Source organism: Cryptomeria japonica, unplaced genomic scaffold, assembly GCF_030272615.1.
Source record: "Cryptomeria japonica unplaced genomic scaffold, Sugi_1.0 HiC_scaffold_43, whole genome shotgun sequence".
NCBI classification, from domain to species: domain Eukaryota; kingdom Viridiplantae; phylum Streptophyta; class Pinopsida; order Cupressales; family Cupressaceae; genus Cryptomeria; species Cryptomeria japonica.
In genome coordinates, this window is record NW_026728865.1 from 415,001 (window position 1) to 430,000 (window position 15,000).

At 60.0% G+C, this 15,000-nt stretch overlaps 1 non-coding gene across 1 annotated transcript; it reads right to left on the minus strand.

Annotated features, from left to right (window-relative positions):
• Positions 1 to 3,863: 3,863 nt before the first annotated feature.
• On the minus strand, positions 3,864 to 3,982 carry LOC131862499 (5S ribosomal RNA). Its single transcript, XR_009361513.1, has one exon. It is a non-coding gene; the product is annotated as a 5S ribosomal RNA (ribosomal RNA).
• Between the last annotated feature and the right edge of the window lie 11,018 nt (positions 3,983 to 15,000).

Consider the following 15,000-nt stretch of genomic DNA (forward strand, 5'->3'; position numbering starts at 1 on the left):
TTTAAAATCTCGTTTTTTTTTGCCTTTTCTGGAAATTAGTGAAGGCAGCGCATCAAAGGTGCGCAACGCTGGTGCGAACCTGGGAGCGCTCCGATGTGTGCTCCAAGGTGCGGCGTGCACGAAGTCGGACCCCGGTTTGCCCCGGGTGCGCACCTCGCGTGCACCTTGGTGCGCACACCTTGGCTGGGTTGCGCGCCCTGGTGGGCACCATGGTGCGCACCAAGGAGCGCTCCGAAGTGTGCTCCAAGGTGCGGCGTGCACGAAGTCGGAGCCCGGTTTGCCCCGGGTGCGCACCTCGCGTGCACCTTCGCCGCGGTGGGCACCATGGCGTGCACGAAGTCGGAGCCCGGTTTGCCCCGGGTGCGCACCTCGCGTGCACCTTCGCCGGGGTGGGCACCTTGGTGTGCAGACCTTGGCTGGGTTGCGCGCCCTGGTGGGCACCATGGTGCGCACCAAGGAGCGCTCCGAAGTGTGCTCCAAGGTGCGGCCTGCACGAAGTCGGAGCCCGGTTTGCCCCGGGTGTGCACCTCGGGTGGGCACCTTGGTGCGCATGCCTTGCCTGGGCTGCGCACCAGGGCGGGCTCAAGATGGCACCCGCGTTCCTTTTTTTTCACTATCTTTCAAAACGGAAATTTTAAAATCTCATTTTTTTTTGCCTTTTTCTGGAAATTAGTGAAGGCAGCGCATCAAAGGTGCGCACCTCGCTGCCCACCACGGTGCGCAACGCCGGTGGGCACCCGGGAGTGCTTCGAAGTGTGCTCCAAGGTGCTGCGTGCACGTTGTCGGAGCCCGGTTTGCCCCGGGTGCGCACCTCGCGTGCACCTTCGTCGGGGTGGGCACCTTGGCTGGGTTTGCCCCGGCTGCGCTCCGAAGCGGGGTTATTGGAGCGCCGCCTCTTTTTTTGTCGGAGCGTTTGGTGGGGTTTCTCGCATTGGCTCTTCCGAGGCCCGGTTGCCACCCTGGCGCGCACGAAGTCGGAAGTAGGGTTAATTGCCCGGGTGCGCACCTTTGCCAGGGTGGGCACCTTACCTGGGCTGCGCACCAGGGCGGGCTCAAGATGGCACGCGCGTTCCGTTTTTTTCACTATCTTTCAAAACGGAAATTTTAAAATCTCCTTTTTTTTTTGCCTTTTCTGGAAATTAGTGAAGGCAGCGCATCAAAGGTGCGCACCTCGCTGCCCACCTTGGTGTGCTCTGAGGTGCGCACCCGGGAGCGCTACGAAGTGTGCTCCAAGGTGCGGCGTGCACGTTGTCGGAGCCCGGTTTGCCCCGGGTGCGCACCTCGCCTGCACCTTGGCCGGGGTGGGCACCTTGGCTGGGTTTGCCCAGGGTGCGCTCCGAAGCGGGGTTACTGGAGCGCCCCCTCTTTTTTTGTCAGAGCGTTTGGTGGGGTTTCTCGCATTGGCTCTTCCCAGGCCCGGTTGTTGGGTGCGCTCCCACCCTGGCGCGCGCGAAGTTGGAAGTTGGGTTAATTGCCCGGGCGCGCACCTTCGCCAGGGTGGGCACCTTGGTGCGCACACCTTGGCTGGGCTGCGCACCAGGGCGGGCTCAAGATGGCACCAGCATTCCCTTTTTCTCACTATCTTTCAAAACGGAAATTTTAAAATCTCGTTTTTTTTTTGCCTTTTATGGAAATTAGTGAAGGCATCGCATCAAAGGTGCGCACCTCGCTGCCCACCTTGGTGTGCTCCGAGGTGCCCACCACGGTGCGCAACGCCGGTGCGAACCCGGGAGCGCCCCGATGTGTGCTCCAAGGTGCGGCGTGCACGAAGTCGGACCCCGGTTTGCCCCGGGTGCGCACCTCGCGTGCACCTTGGTGCGCACACCTTGGCTGGGTTGCGCGGCCTGGTGGGCACCATGGTGCGCACCAAGGAGCGCTCCGAAGTGTGCTCCAAGGTGCGGCGTGCACGAAGTCGGAGCCCGGTTTGCCCCGGGTACGCACCTCGCGTGCACCTTCGCCGGGGTGGGCACCTCGGCTGGGTTGCGCGCCCTGGTGCGCACCAAGGAGCGCTCCGAAGTGTGCTCCAAGGTGCGGCGTGCACGAAGTCGGAGCCCGGTTTGCCCCGGGTGCGCACCTTCGCCGCGGTGCGCACCATGGCGTGCACGAAGTCGGAGCCCGGTTTGCCCCGGGTGCGCACCTCGCGTGCACCTTCGGCGGGGTTGCGCGCCCTGGTGGGCACCATGGTGCGCACCAAGGAGCGCTCCGAAGTGTGCTCCAAGGTGCGGCGTGCACGAAGTCGGAGCCCGGTTTGCCCCGGGTGCGCACCTCGCGTGCACCTTCGGCGGGGTTGCGCGCCCTGGTGGGCACCATGGTGCGCACCAAGGAGCGCTCCGAAGTGTGCTCCAAGGTTCGGCGTGCACGAAGTCGGAGCCCGGTTTGCCCCGGGTGCGCACCTCGCGTGCACCTTCGCCGCGGTGGGCACCATGGCGTGCACGAAGTCGGAGCCCGGTTTGCCCCGGGTGCGCACCTCGCGTGCACCTTCGCCGGGGTGGGCACCTCGGCTGGGTTGCGCGCCCTGGTGCGCACCAAGGAGCGCTCCGAAGTGTGCTCCAAGGTGCGGCGTGCACGAAGTCGGAGCCCGGTTTGCCCCGGGTGCGCACCTCGCGTGCACCTTCGCCAGGGTGGGCACCTCGGTGCGCACACCTTCTCAATGTTTTCTTGCCTTTTCTGGAAATTGGTGAAGGCAGCGCATCAAAGGTGCGCACCTCGGTGTGCTCCGAGGTGCGAACCCGAGAGCGCTCCGAGGTGCCCACGAAGTCGAAAGTCGGGTTAATTGCATTGTTTTCCCCGGGTGCGCTCCGAGGTGCGCAACATCGGCGCGCACCAAGGAGGGCTCCGAAGTGTGCTCCAAGGTGCGCACGATGGCGTGCACCTCTGGTGCGCACGATTCGGAGCTCGGTTTGACCGGGGTGCGCACACCTTGGCTGGGTTGCGCACCTTTTGTGCGCTCCAAGGTGCGCACGAAGTCGGAGCTCGGTTTGCCCCGGGTGCGCACCTTCGCCAGGGTGCGCACCTTGATGCGCACGCCTTGGCTGGGCTGCGCACCTTGGTGGGCGCCATGGTGCGCACCTTTCGTGCGCTCCAAGGTGCGCACGAAGTCGGAGCTCGGTTTGCCCCGGGTGCGCACCTTGGTGGGCGCCATGGTGCACTCCGAGGTGCCCAAGATTGGTGCGCACCAAGGAGCGCTCCGAAGTGCGCTCCAAGGTGCGCGCGAAGTCGAAAGTTGGGTTAATTGTCCGGTTTGCCTCGGGTGCGCACCTTGCGTGCACCTTCGCCAGGGTGGGCGCCTTGGTGCGCACACCTTGGCTGGGCTGCGCACACCTTGGCACCCGCGTTTCCTTCATTTTAAATTTTTTTTTTTTACAATCTCTCAAGTGGGAAATTCTATAATCTCAACTTTTTTTGCCTTTTCAGGAAACTTTTGAATGGAGCGCATCATTGGTGCGCTCCGAAGTGTGCTCCAAAGCTCTCTCCAGCTGCGTGCACCTGCCCCGGCCGCGCACCCGGCCCCGCCCAGCTTCGCTCACCTGTCCCGGGCGTCTGGTGCGGAACCTTAGAGTAAGAAACATCACCGTGCACCTTGGCCAACGTGCGCGACTCGACCGAGCGCGCACTGGCCGAGGTGCACACCGATTTCACCTGGGTGCGCGCGCAGCACCTCGGGCGCACCGGGGTGCGCGCACAACGCCCGGGTTGCACCGTGGCCTGTGTGCTCGGGGTGCCTCGGGTGCGCGCTCGGTGTCGCCCCCCGCGCGCGCGGTAGTGCGGGCAGCGCACCCCGGCCCGGCCCGGCCCCGACGAGAACGCAAACGGGCAAAAGGTTTATTCAAATAGCATTGCGACGCCCGGCGAAAAACTAAAAAAGGGTGCAACACCGGGACTTCCCGGGAGGTCACCCATCCCAGTACTACTCCGGCCCAAGCGCGCTTAACTGCGGAGTTCTGATGGGATCCGGTGCACTAATGCTGGTATGATCGCACCCGTTATGAGCTTGTCGCAGTGTGTACTTAGCAAACCGCGACCCACGTGCGAATCCACCCCGGCCACCCACCCCCGTCGAGGTGCACACCCTCCCTCGCGAAGTGCGCCCCGTTCGCCAAGTGTGAGCCCTGCCCGGGTGCGCGCACCTTGCTAGGGCGTCGGGTGTGCACCCGGCCCGGCCTACGTGCGTGCACCTGGAGGGGGCGTCGTGTGCGTGCAGTGTCCCGTCTGCAACGCGGTGCCCACACACCACCTCGGGCGCAACGACCTGCGCTCACATGTGGGCCGAGTGCACCTTGGTGCATGTTCGGGGCGCCTCGGGTGCACGCTCGATCTTGCCCCGGTGCACCAAGGCGCTCGGTTTGCCCCGGGTGCGCACTTGGTGCAAGGTGGGCACCCAAAATAGGGATCAAGCACCAAAACACAAGTTTCGGGATGCAAAATGGGACCCAAGGACCACAAATGCGTTCCAAGACCCATGATGGGTCCACGAGAACAAAAATGTGTTCCGAGACTTAATAAACAAATATTGGGTTTTAGGAGAAGAAACATGCTCTGATGCCCAAAACGAGAATCGACCCCGAAAAGGCCACAGGCCAAAAGTGGGATGCGAGACAAAAAAAAATGGGACCCGAGGACCAAAATTGGGTTCCCAGGTCGAAGACAGGGCAACCGGACAAGAAACGACCTCTAAGGCTCGAAATGAGTCCCGACGACTAAAACTTGACAAGAAGCACCCATCAGGCACCCAACTCGACACCCATGGGATGCCGACCCACCCGGGCTTCCACCTAGCACACCTTGGCACCCACCCACCCTCGCACCCAACCTCGCACCCAACTTAGCACCTTTGAACCCACATTGGCACTCACCCTGACCCTGGCACCTTGGAACCCACATTGGCACTCACCTTGACCCTGGCACCCACCTTTGCACTCACCTTGGGACCCACCCTGGCTCCCACCTCGGCACCCACCCAGACACCCACCTTGGTTCCTTGGCACCCACCTTGGATCCTTGGCACCCACCCCGACACCCACCTTGGCACGCAACTTGGCTACTTGCCACCCACCTTGGCTCCTTGACGCCCACCCCGACAACCACCCCGTGACCTACCCTGGCTAGGGTTGGTGCACACCCACCCTGGTGCCCACCTTGGCACCCACCCTATGACCCACCTTGGCACGCACCTTAGTACCCACCCCGTTACCCACCCTAGGACCCACCCCGTGACCCACCTTGGCCAGGGTGGGTGCACCCACCCTGGTGCCCACCTTGGCACCCACCCATCCTAGCACCCAGCCTGTGACCGGGCTTGGAACCCAACCTTGCACCCGCACCCGTCTTGGCCAGTGTGGGTGCGCACCCATCCTGGCACCCACGTTGTGACACACCCTTTAACCCACGCACCCTAGCACCCACGTTGGCACCCACCTTGGAACCCAACCTAGCAACTTGGCACCCACCCCGTGACCCACCTTGGCATCCACCATAGCAGTCGCCGACTTGGCACCCACCTCGGCACCCACCTTGACACTTGTGGACCCACCTTGCCACTCACCCTAGCATCGACCCATCCTAGCACCCACCCTGGCACCTTTGCACCCTAGCACTCACCCATCCTAGCACCTAACCTGTGACCCACCTTGACACTCACCCTCGCACCCACCTTGGAACCCAACCTAGCACCCACCCACCCTGACACCAACCCTAGCACCTACCCACCCTTGCACCCACCCTGTGACCCATCTTGGCACCCACCCATCCTACCACTCAACCTATCACCCACCTTCTCACCCACCTTGGCATCCACCTTAGCACCCACCCACACTGGCACCTTGGCACCCACCTCGGGCAAGGTGGGTGCACACCCACCCTGGCACCCAATTTAGAACCCACCGAGCATGTTACCCACCTTGGCACCCACATTGCAGCCCACCCTAGTACCCACCCTATGACCCACATTGGCATCCACACCCTAGCACCCAGGCACCTCGACACCCGCCTTGACACCCACCCTAGCACTGAACCTGTGACCCACCTTGGAACTCACCCTAGAACCCACCCACCCTGTGAACCACCTTGGCATCCACCTTAGCACCCACCCACCTTGGCACCCACTCTAGCACTCACCCATCCTAACACCCAACTTGTTACCCACCTTGGCACCCGCCCTCGCGTCCACCTTGAAACCCACCCTAGCACCCACCCACGCAGGAGCCCACCTTGGCACCCAACCTAACACCCACGCATCCTGGCACCCAACTTGTGACCCACCTTGGAACCCACCCTAGTACCCACCTTTGAACCCACTATATCACCAACCCACCTTGGCACCCACCCTATGACCCTCTTTGGAATCCACCCTAGCACGCACCCACCCTGGCACCCACCATGGAGCGCACCCTAGCACCCACCCACCTCGGCACGCACCTCAACACCCACCTTGGTGTGCGCACTGCGCCAACCTCTCAAAGACCCTATGTGGTGCGCTCCAAAGTGTACACCTTTGGTGCGCTCCAAGGTGCGCACCTTTGGTGCACACCGAGGTGCACACCAAAGTGTGCACCGAGGTGAGCACCAAAGTGCACTCCAGGGTGCACACCAAGGCGTGCACCTTTGGTGCGGTCAATGCAAACGAATTCGGAAGTTGGGGTCGATGTCCTAATCGCTGCTGCAGACTACACGTATGAGAATCGGACAAATAGCTTTATATAGGGGAGGTGTTGCGTTTGATGGGTCGACTCCCCTGGTTGTGTGCACTGCACCAACTTCAAAGACCCTGTCTTGTTTAAGAAGTCAAAAGTTGGGGTGGATGTCCTAATCATTGCTGCAGTCTACGCATGTATGAGAATCAGACAAATAGCTTATATAGGGGAGGTGTTGCATTCGGTGGGTTGACTCCCCTGGTTGTGCGCACTGCGCCAACCTCAAAGACCCCGCATAGCAGAAGAAGTCGGAAGTCGGATTTTGGTGAGCACCAAGGCGTGCACCTTTGGTGCGGTCAACGCAGACGAATTCAGAAGTTGGGGTGGATGTCCTAATCGTTGTTGCAGGCTACACATGTATGAGAATCAGACAAATAGCTTATATAGGGGAGGTGTTGGGTTTGATGGGTCAACTCCCTTGGTTGTGCGCATTACGCCAACCTCAAAGACCTTGTTTTCGTTAAGAAGTCAAAAGTTGGGGTCAATGTCCTAATGGCTCCTGCAGGCTACACATGTATGAGAATCGGACAAATAGCTTATATAGGGGAGGTGTTGGGTTTGATGGGTCGACTCCCCTGGTTGTGCGCATTACGTCAACCTCAAAGACCTTGTTTTCGTTAAGAAGTCAAAAGTTGGGGTCGATGTCCTAATTGCTCCTGTAGACTACACATGTATGAGAATCAGACAAATAGCTTATATAGGGGAGGTGTTGGGTTTGATGGGTTGACTCCCCTAGTTGTTCGCATTACACCAACCTCAAAGACCTTGTTTTCGTTTAGAAGCCGAAAGTTGGGGTCGATGTCCTAATTGCTCCTGCAGGCTACGCATGTATGAGAATCAGACAAATAGCTTATATAGGGGAGGTGTTGGGTTTGATGGGTCGACTCCCCTGGTTGTGCGCATTGCGCCAACCTCAAAGACCCTGCATTGCGGATGAAGTCGAAAGTCAGAGTTTGGTGTGCTACAAGGTGTGGTCGAAGGTGCTCACCTAGGTGTGCACCTTTGGAGCACAGGAAAAGTGCCCTCCAAAAGTGCGCACCTTTGGAGTGCACAAAAGTGCCCTCCAAAAGTGCGCACCTTTGGAGCGCAGAAAAGTGCCCTCCAAAAAGTGCCCTCCAAAAGTGCGCACCTTTGGAGCGCAGAAAAGTGCCCTCCAAAAAGTGCCCTCCAAAAGTGCGCACCTTTGGAGCGCAGAAAAGTGCCCTCCAAAAAGTGCCCTCCAAAAGTGCGCACCTTTGGAGCGCAGAAAAGTGCCCTCCAAAAAGTGCCCTCCAAAAGTGCGCACCTTTGGAGCGCAGAAAAGTGCCCTCCAAAAAGTGCCCTCCAAAAGTGCGCACCTTTGGAGCGCAGAAAAGTGCCCTCCAAAAAGTGCCCTCCAAAAGTGCGCACCTTTGGAGCGCAGAAAAGTGCCCTCCAAAAAGTGCCCTCCAAAAGTGCGCACCTTTGGAGCGCAGAAAAGTGCCCTCCAAAAAGTGCCCTCCAAAAGTGCGCACCTTTGGAGCGCAGAAAAGTGCCCTCCAAAAGTGCGCACCTTTGGAGCGCACAAAAGTGCCCTCCAAAAGTGCGCACTTTTGGTGCGCACCAAGGCGCTGGTTCGGTCGTTGCAGGCGAGTTCGGAAGTTGGGGTCGATGTCCTGAGCGGAGGTGCAAACTACACAGGTGTCGGAATCGGACAAATAGCTTATATAGGGGAGGTGTATGCTTCGATGGGTCGACTCCCCAGGTTGAGCGCACCGCGCCAACCTCAAAGACCCTACGGTATGGATGAAGTCGGAAGTTGGGTCCGATGACCGATTCGATTAGTAGGTATGCTCATGAGGTCGGAATTTGGGTCCGATGACCTGCCATGTGCAGGAAGGCGAATGTTGACACTGTGCGTTGCAAGGTGCACACCAAGGCGCTGGTGCGGTCTTTTTAGTCGAGTTCGGAAGTTGGGGTCGATGTCCTGATCGGAGGTGCAAGCTACACAGGTGTGGGAATCGGACAAATAGCTTATATAGGGGAGGTGTATGCTTCGTTGGGTCGACTCCCCGGGTTGAGCGCACCGCGCCAACCTCAAAGACCCTACGGTATGGATGAAGTCGGAAGTTGGGTCCGATGACCGATTCGATATGTAGGCATACTCGCGAGGTCGGAATTTGGGTCCGATGACCTGCCACGTGCAGGAAGGCGAATGTTGGCACTGTGCGTTGCAAGGTGCGCACCAAGGCGCTGGTTCGGTCGTTGGAGGCGAGTTCGGAAGTTGGGGTCGATGTCTTGATCGGAGGTGCAAACTACACAGGTGTGGGAATCGGACAAATAGCTTATATAGGGGAGGTGTATGCTTCGTTGGGTCGACTCCCCGGGTTGAGCGCACCGCGCCAACCTCAAAGACCCTACGGTATGGATGAAGTCGGAAGTTGGGTCCGATGACCGATTCGATATGTAGGCATACTCGCGAGGTCGGAATTTGGGTCCGATGACCTGCCATGTGCAGGAAGGCGAATGTTGGGACTGTGCGTCGCAAGGTGCGCACCAAGGCGCTGGTGCCGTCGTTGCAGTCGAGTTCGGAAGTTGGGGTCGATGTCCTGGTCAGAGGTGCAAACTACACAGGTGTGGGAATCGGACAAATAGCTTATATAGGGGAGGTGTATGCTTCGATGGGTCGACTCCCTGGGTTGAGCGCACCGCGCCAACCTCAAAGACCCTACAGTATGGATGAAGTCGGAAGTTGGGTCCGATGACCGATTCGATACGTAGGCATATTGGCGAGGTCTGAATTTGTGTCCGATGACCTGCCATGCGCAGGAAGGCGGAATTTGGGTCCGATGACCGAGTTGATGGCGTGCCATGCGCAGAAAGGCGGAATTTGGGTCCGATGACCGAGTTGATGTTGATGGCCCGCCATGCACAGGAAGGCGGAATTTGGGTCCGATGACCGATTTGAAGGCGTGCCATACGCAAAAAGGCGGAGTTTGGGTCCGATGACCGAGTTGATATTGATGGCCCGCCATGCGCAGGAAGGCGGAATTTGGGTCCGATGACCTGACATACGCATGGAGTCCGACTCGGGGGCCGATGTTCGATTCGATGACTTGCATTGTGGGTAAAGTCGGAAGTTGTGGTCTTTGACCCGATTCGATGACCAGACTTCGGCTGCTTGAGAATCGGACAAATAACTTATATAGGGGAGGTAGTGTTCTCGAGCATCCTCCCCCCGTGCCCGTTTATGTCGATTGATGCTGGTGCTCGACTGGTTGGAGCGCTCGGATGCAAAAATCTTGCACCAGGATTTATCGATTGTGATGGACACGGCAAGTCTCCTGATTGCTATGCAGGAGCTCATCGTGAATCTCTATGCGGCCTTGGTATGGACTCGACCTGCGGAATGGTTCGGCAATGGTAGTCGCTCCAACACGTCCTTGCAATGGCCACAGAGGTGATTCGACTAGAGCTCCAGTCTAGCTTTTGGGTTGCTTGGCGGACTGGTATAGCCGCGATCGAGTTCCGGCCATGAACGTTTTAGATAGCTCTTGGGCTTTCTGGGACGGAAGTCGGAAGTTTGGGCTGTTGTCCGATTTGATGACCATTCTTCGGATGTGTGAGAATCGGACAAATAACTTATATAGGGGACTGTGTTGTCTCACGCAGCCCCCTCCGTGCCCCTCTATCTCGACCGATGTTGGTGCTTGAAAGGGTTGGGATCGCTCGGATTTATAAACGTGCACCACCATTTGTCGAGTGTGAGGGACGCGGCAGGTCTCCTAAATGCTATGCGGGCGCTCTCTGAGAATCTCTATCCGGCCTCGACACAGACTAGTCTTGCTGAATGGTTTGGCACTGGTAGTCGATCCAACACGTCGTTGTTGTGGCCGCCTAGGCGATTCGATTCGAGCCCCCGTCTAGCTTTTGGGTTGCTTGGCGGATTTTGCCCTATCCGCAAGTGAGCTCGGTCCCTAAACGTTCGAGAAACCCGATTGCTATGCGCCGACTCTCTTTCTTGCGAGCCTCCATCTAGCTTTTGGGTCTCTACGGAACGGAAGTCGGAATCTGGGACCGTTGTTTGATTCGACGAGGCAGACTACGGTTGTGCGAGAATCGGACAAATAACTTATATAGGGGAGGTGTTGACTGGAGCATTCTCCCCCGTGCCCCTCTAACTCGACCAATGCTGGCGCTCGAACGGTGGTAGCGCTCGGATTTTCATTGAGCGCCAGCATTGGTCGATTTAGAGGGGCATGCGAGATTCCCGAATGCTATGCGAGGGCTCTAACGGAAATGTCTATTGGTTTCGGTATGGATGCAATTGCGAGTGGTTCGGCAAAGGTAGTCGTTCCGATGCGTCCATGTCGTGGCCAAATCGATAATTCGATTTGAGCCCTCGTATAGCATTTGGGTCTCTCGATGTGATTCCGCATTCCAGTCCCTTTGGGCACTGCTTGAGCCGCATCCCAGGGGGTTCCCTTCCCAATAATCTGCCTCGCAACCCGATTGCTATGCGGTGAGGCTCCTCGGCCGCCTCGGAACTATCTGTGTATCAGACGCATCGCGGGATAAGGGGTTGGCAACGGTAGTCGCCCCAAGCGCGTCCGATGCTTGGACCATTCCGAGGCGGCCCTGAAGCCTCTTCCGTCTAGCCGTTGGGTCCTTCTCGCCGCATCCCTCGCCTCGCACCCCGATTGCTATGCGGTGAGGCTCCTCGGCCGCCTCGGAACTATCTGTGTATCGGACGCGTCGCGGGATAAGGGGTTGTCACTGGTAGTCGCCCCAAGCGCGTCCGATGCTTGGACCATTCCGAGGCGGCCCTGAAGCCTCTTCCGTCTAGCCGTTGGGTCCTTCTCGCCGCATCCCTCGCCTCGCACCCCGATTGCTATGCGGTGAGGCTCCTCGGCCGCCTCGGAACTATCTGTGTATCGGACGCGTCGCGGGATAAGGGGTTGTCATTGGTAGTCGCCCCAAGCGCGTCCGATGCTTGGACCATTCCGAGGCGGCCCTGAAGCCTCTTCCGTCTAGCCGTTGGGTCCTTCTCGCCGCATCCCTCGCCTCGCACCCCGATTGCTATGCGGTGAGGCTCCTCGGCCGCCTCGGAACTATCTGTGTATCGGACGCGTCGCGGGATAAGGGGTTGTCACTGGTAGTCGCCCCAAGCGCGTCCGATGCTTGGACCATTCCGAGGCGGCCCTGAAGCCTCTTCCGTCTAGCCGTTGGGTCCTTCTCGCCGCATCCCTCGCCTCGCACCCCGATTGCTATGCGGTGAGGCTCCTCGGCCGCCTCGGAACTATCTGTGTATCGGACGCGTCGCGGGATAAGGGGTTGTCACTGGTAGTCGCCCCAAGCGCGTTCGATGCTTGGACCATTCCGAGGCGGCCCTGAAGCCTCTTCCGTCTAGCCGTTGGGTCCTTCTCGCCGCATCCCTCGCCTCGCACCCCGATTGCTATGCGGTGAGGCTCCTCGGCCGCCTTGGAACTATCTGTGTATCGGACGCGTCGCGGGATAAGGGGTTGTCACTGGTAGTCGCCCCAAGCGCGTCCGATGCTTGGACCATTCCGAGGCGGACCCGAAGCCTCTTCCGTCTAGCCGTTGGGTCCTTCTCGCCGCATCCTTCGCCTCGCACCCCGATTGCTATGCGGTGAGGCTCCTCGGCCGCCTCGGAACTATCTGTGTATCGGACGCGTCGCGGGATAAGGGGTTGTCACTGGTAGTCGCCCCAAGCGCGTCCGATGCTTGGACCATTCCGAGGCGGACCCGAAGCCTCTTCCGTCTAGCCGTTGGGTCCTTCTCGCCGCATCCCTCGCCTCGCACCCCGATTGCTATGCGGTGAGGCTCCTCGGCCGCCTTGGAACTATCTGTGTATCGGACGCGTCGCGGGATAAGGGGTTGTCACTGGTAGTCGCCCCAAGCGCGTCCGATGCTTGGACCATTCCGAGGCGGACCCGAAGCCTCTTCCGTCTAGCCGTTGGGTCCTTCTCGCCGCATCCCTCGCCTCGCACCCCGATTGCTATGCGGTGAGGCTCCTCGGCCGCCTTGGAACTATCTGTGTATCGGACGCGTCGCGGGATAAGGGGTTGTCACTGGTAGTCGCCCCAAGCGCGTCCGATGCTTGGACCATTCCGAGGCGGACCCGAAGCCTCTTCCGTCTAGCCGTTGGGTCCTTCTCGCCGCATCCCTCGCCTCGCACCCCGATTGCTATGCGGTGAGGCTCCTCGGCCGCCTTGGAACTATCTGTGTATCGGACGCGTCGCGGGATAAGGGGTTGTCACTGGTAGTCGCCCCAAGCGCGTCCGATGCTTGGACCATTCCGAGGCGGCCCCGAAGCCTCTTCCGTGTAGCCGTTGGGTCCTTCTCGCCGCATCCCTCGCCTCGCACCCCGATTGCTATGCGGTGAGGCTCCTCGGCCGCCTTGGAACTATCTGTGTATCGGACGCGTCGCGGGATAAGGGGTTGTCACTGGTAGTCGCCCCAAGCGCGTCCGATGCTTGGACCATTCCGAGGCGGCCCCGAAGCCTCTTCCGTGTAGCCGTTGGGTCCTTCTCGCCGCATCCCTCGCCTCGCACCCCGATTGCTATGCGGTGAGGCTCCTCGGCCGCCTTGGAACTATCTGTGTATCGGACGCGTCGCGGGATAAGGGGTTGTCACTGGTAGTCGCCCCAAGCGCGTCCGATGCTTGGACCATTCCGAGGCGGACCTGAAGCCTCTTCCCTCTAGCCGTTGGGGCTTTCTCGCCGCATCCCTCGCCTCGCACCCTGATTGCTATGCTGTGAGGCTCCTCGGCCGCCTTGGAACTATCTGTGTATCGGACGCATCGCGGGATAAGGGGTTGGCAGTGGTAGTCGCCCCAAGCGCATCCGATGCTTGGACCATTCCGAGGCGGCCCTGCAGCCTCTTCCGTCTAGCCGTTGGGGCCATCTCGCCGCATCCCCCACCTCGCACCACGATTGCTATGCGGTGAGGCTCCTTGGCCGCCTCGGAACTATCTGTGTATCGGACGCATCGCGGGATAAGGGGTTGTCACTGGTAGTCGCCCCAAGCGCGTCCGATGCTTGGACTATTCCGAGGCGGCCCTGCAGCCTCTTCCGTCTAGCCGTTGGGGCCATCTCGCTGCATCCCCCACCTCCTCGGCCGCCTCGGAACTATCTGTGTATCGGACGCATCGCGGGATAAGGGGTTGGCAGTGGTAGTCGCCCCAAGCGCGTCCGATGCTTGGACTATTCCGAGGCAGCCCTGCAGCCTCTTCCGTCTAGCCTTTGGGGCCATCTCGCCGCATCCCTCGCCTCGCACCCCGATTGCTATGCGGTGAGGCTCCTCGGCCGCCTGGGAACTATCTTCGTATCGGACGCATCGCGGGATAAGGGGTTGTCACTGGTAGTCGCCCCAAGCGCGTCCGATGCTTGGACTATTCCGAGGCGGCCCTGTGGCCTCTTCCGTCTAGCCGTTGGGGCCATCTCGCCGCATCCCCCACCTCGCACCCCGATTGCTATGCGGTGAGGCTCTTCGGCCGCCTTGGAACTATCTTCGTATCGGACGCATCGCGGGATAAGGGGTTGTCACTGGTAGTGGCCCCAAGCGCGTCCGATGCTTGGACTATTCCGAGGCGGCCCTGCAGACTCTTCCGTCTAGCCGTTGGGGCCATCTCGCCGCATCCCCCACCTCGCACCCCGATTGCTATGCGGTGAGGCTCCTCGGCCGCCTTGGAACTATCTTCGTATCGGACGCATCGCGGGATAAGGGGTTGTCACTGGTAGTCGCCCCAAGCGCGTCCGATGCTTGGACTATTCCGACGCGGCCCTGTGGCCTCTTCCGTCTAGCCGTTGGGGCCATCTCGCCGCATCCCCCACCTCGCACCCCGATTGCTATGCGGTGAGGCTCCTCGGCCGCCTTGGAACCATCTTCGTATCGGACGCATCGCGGGATAGGGGGCTGTCACTGGTAGTCGCCCCAAGCGTGTCCGATGCTTGGACCATTCCTAGGCGGCCCTGAAGCCTCTTCCGTCTAGCCGTTGGGGCCTTCCCGCCCCATCCCTCGCCTCGCACCCCCGATTGCTATGCGGTGAGGCTCCTCGGCCGCCTTGGAACCATCTGTGTATCGGACGCATCGCGGGATAAGGGGTTGGCACTGGCAGTCGCCCCAAGCGCGTCCGATGCTTGGACCATTCCGAGGTGGCCCTGAAGCCTCTTCCGTCTAGCCGTTGGGGCCTTCCCGCCCCATCCCTCGCCTCGCACCCCGATTGATATGCGGTGAGGCTCCTCGGCCGCCTTGGAACTATCTGTGTATCGGACGCATCGCGGGATAAGGGGTTGGCACTGGTAGTCGTCCCAATCGCATCCGATGCTTG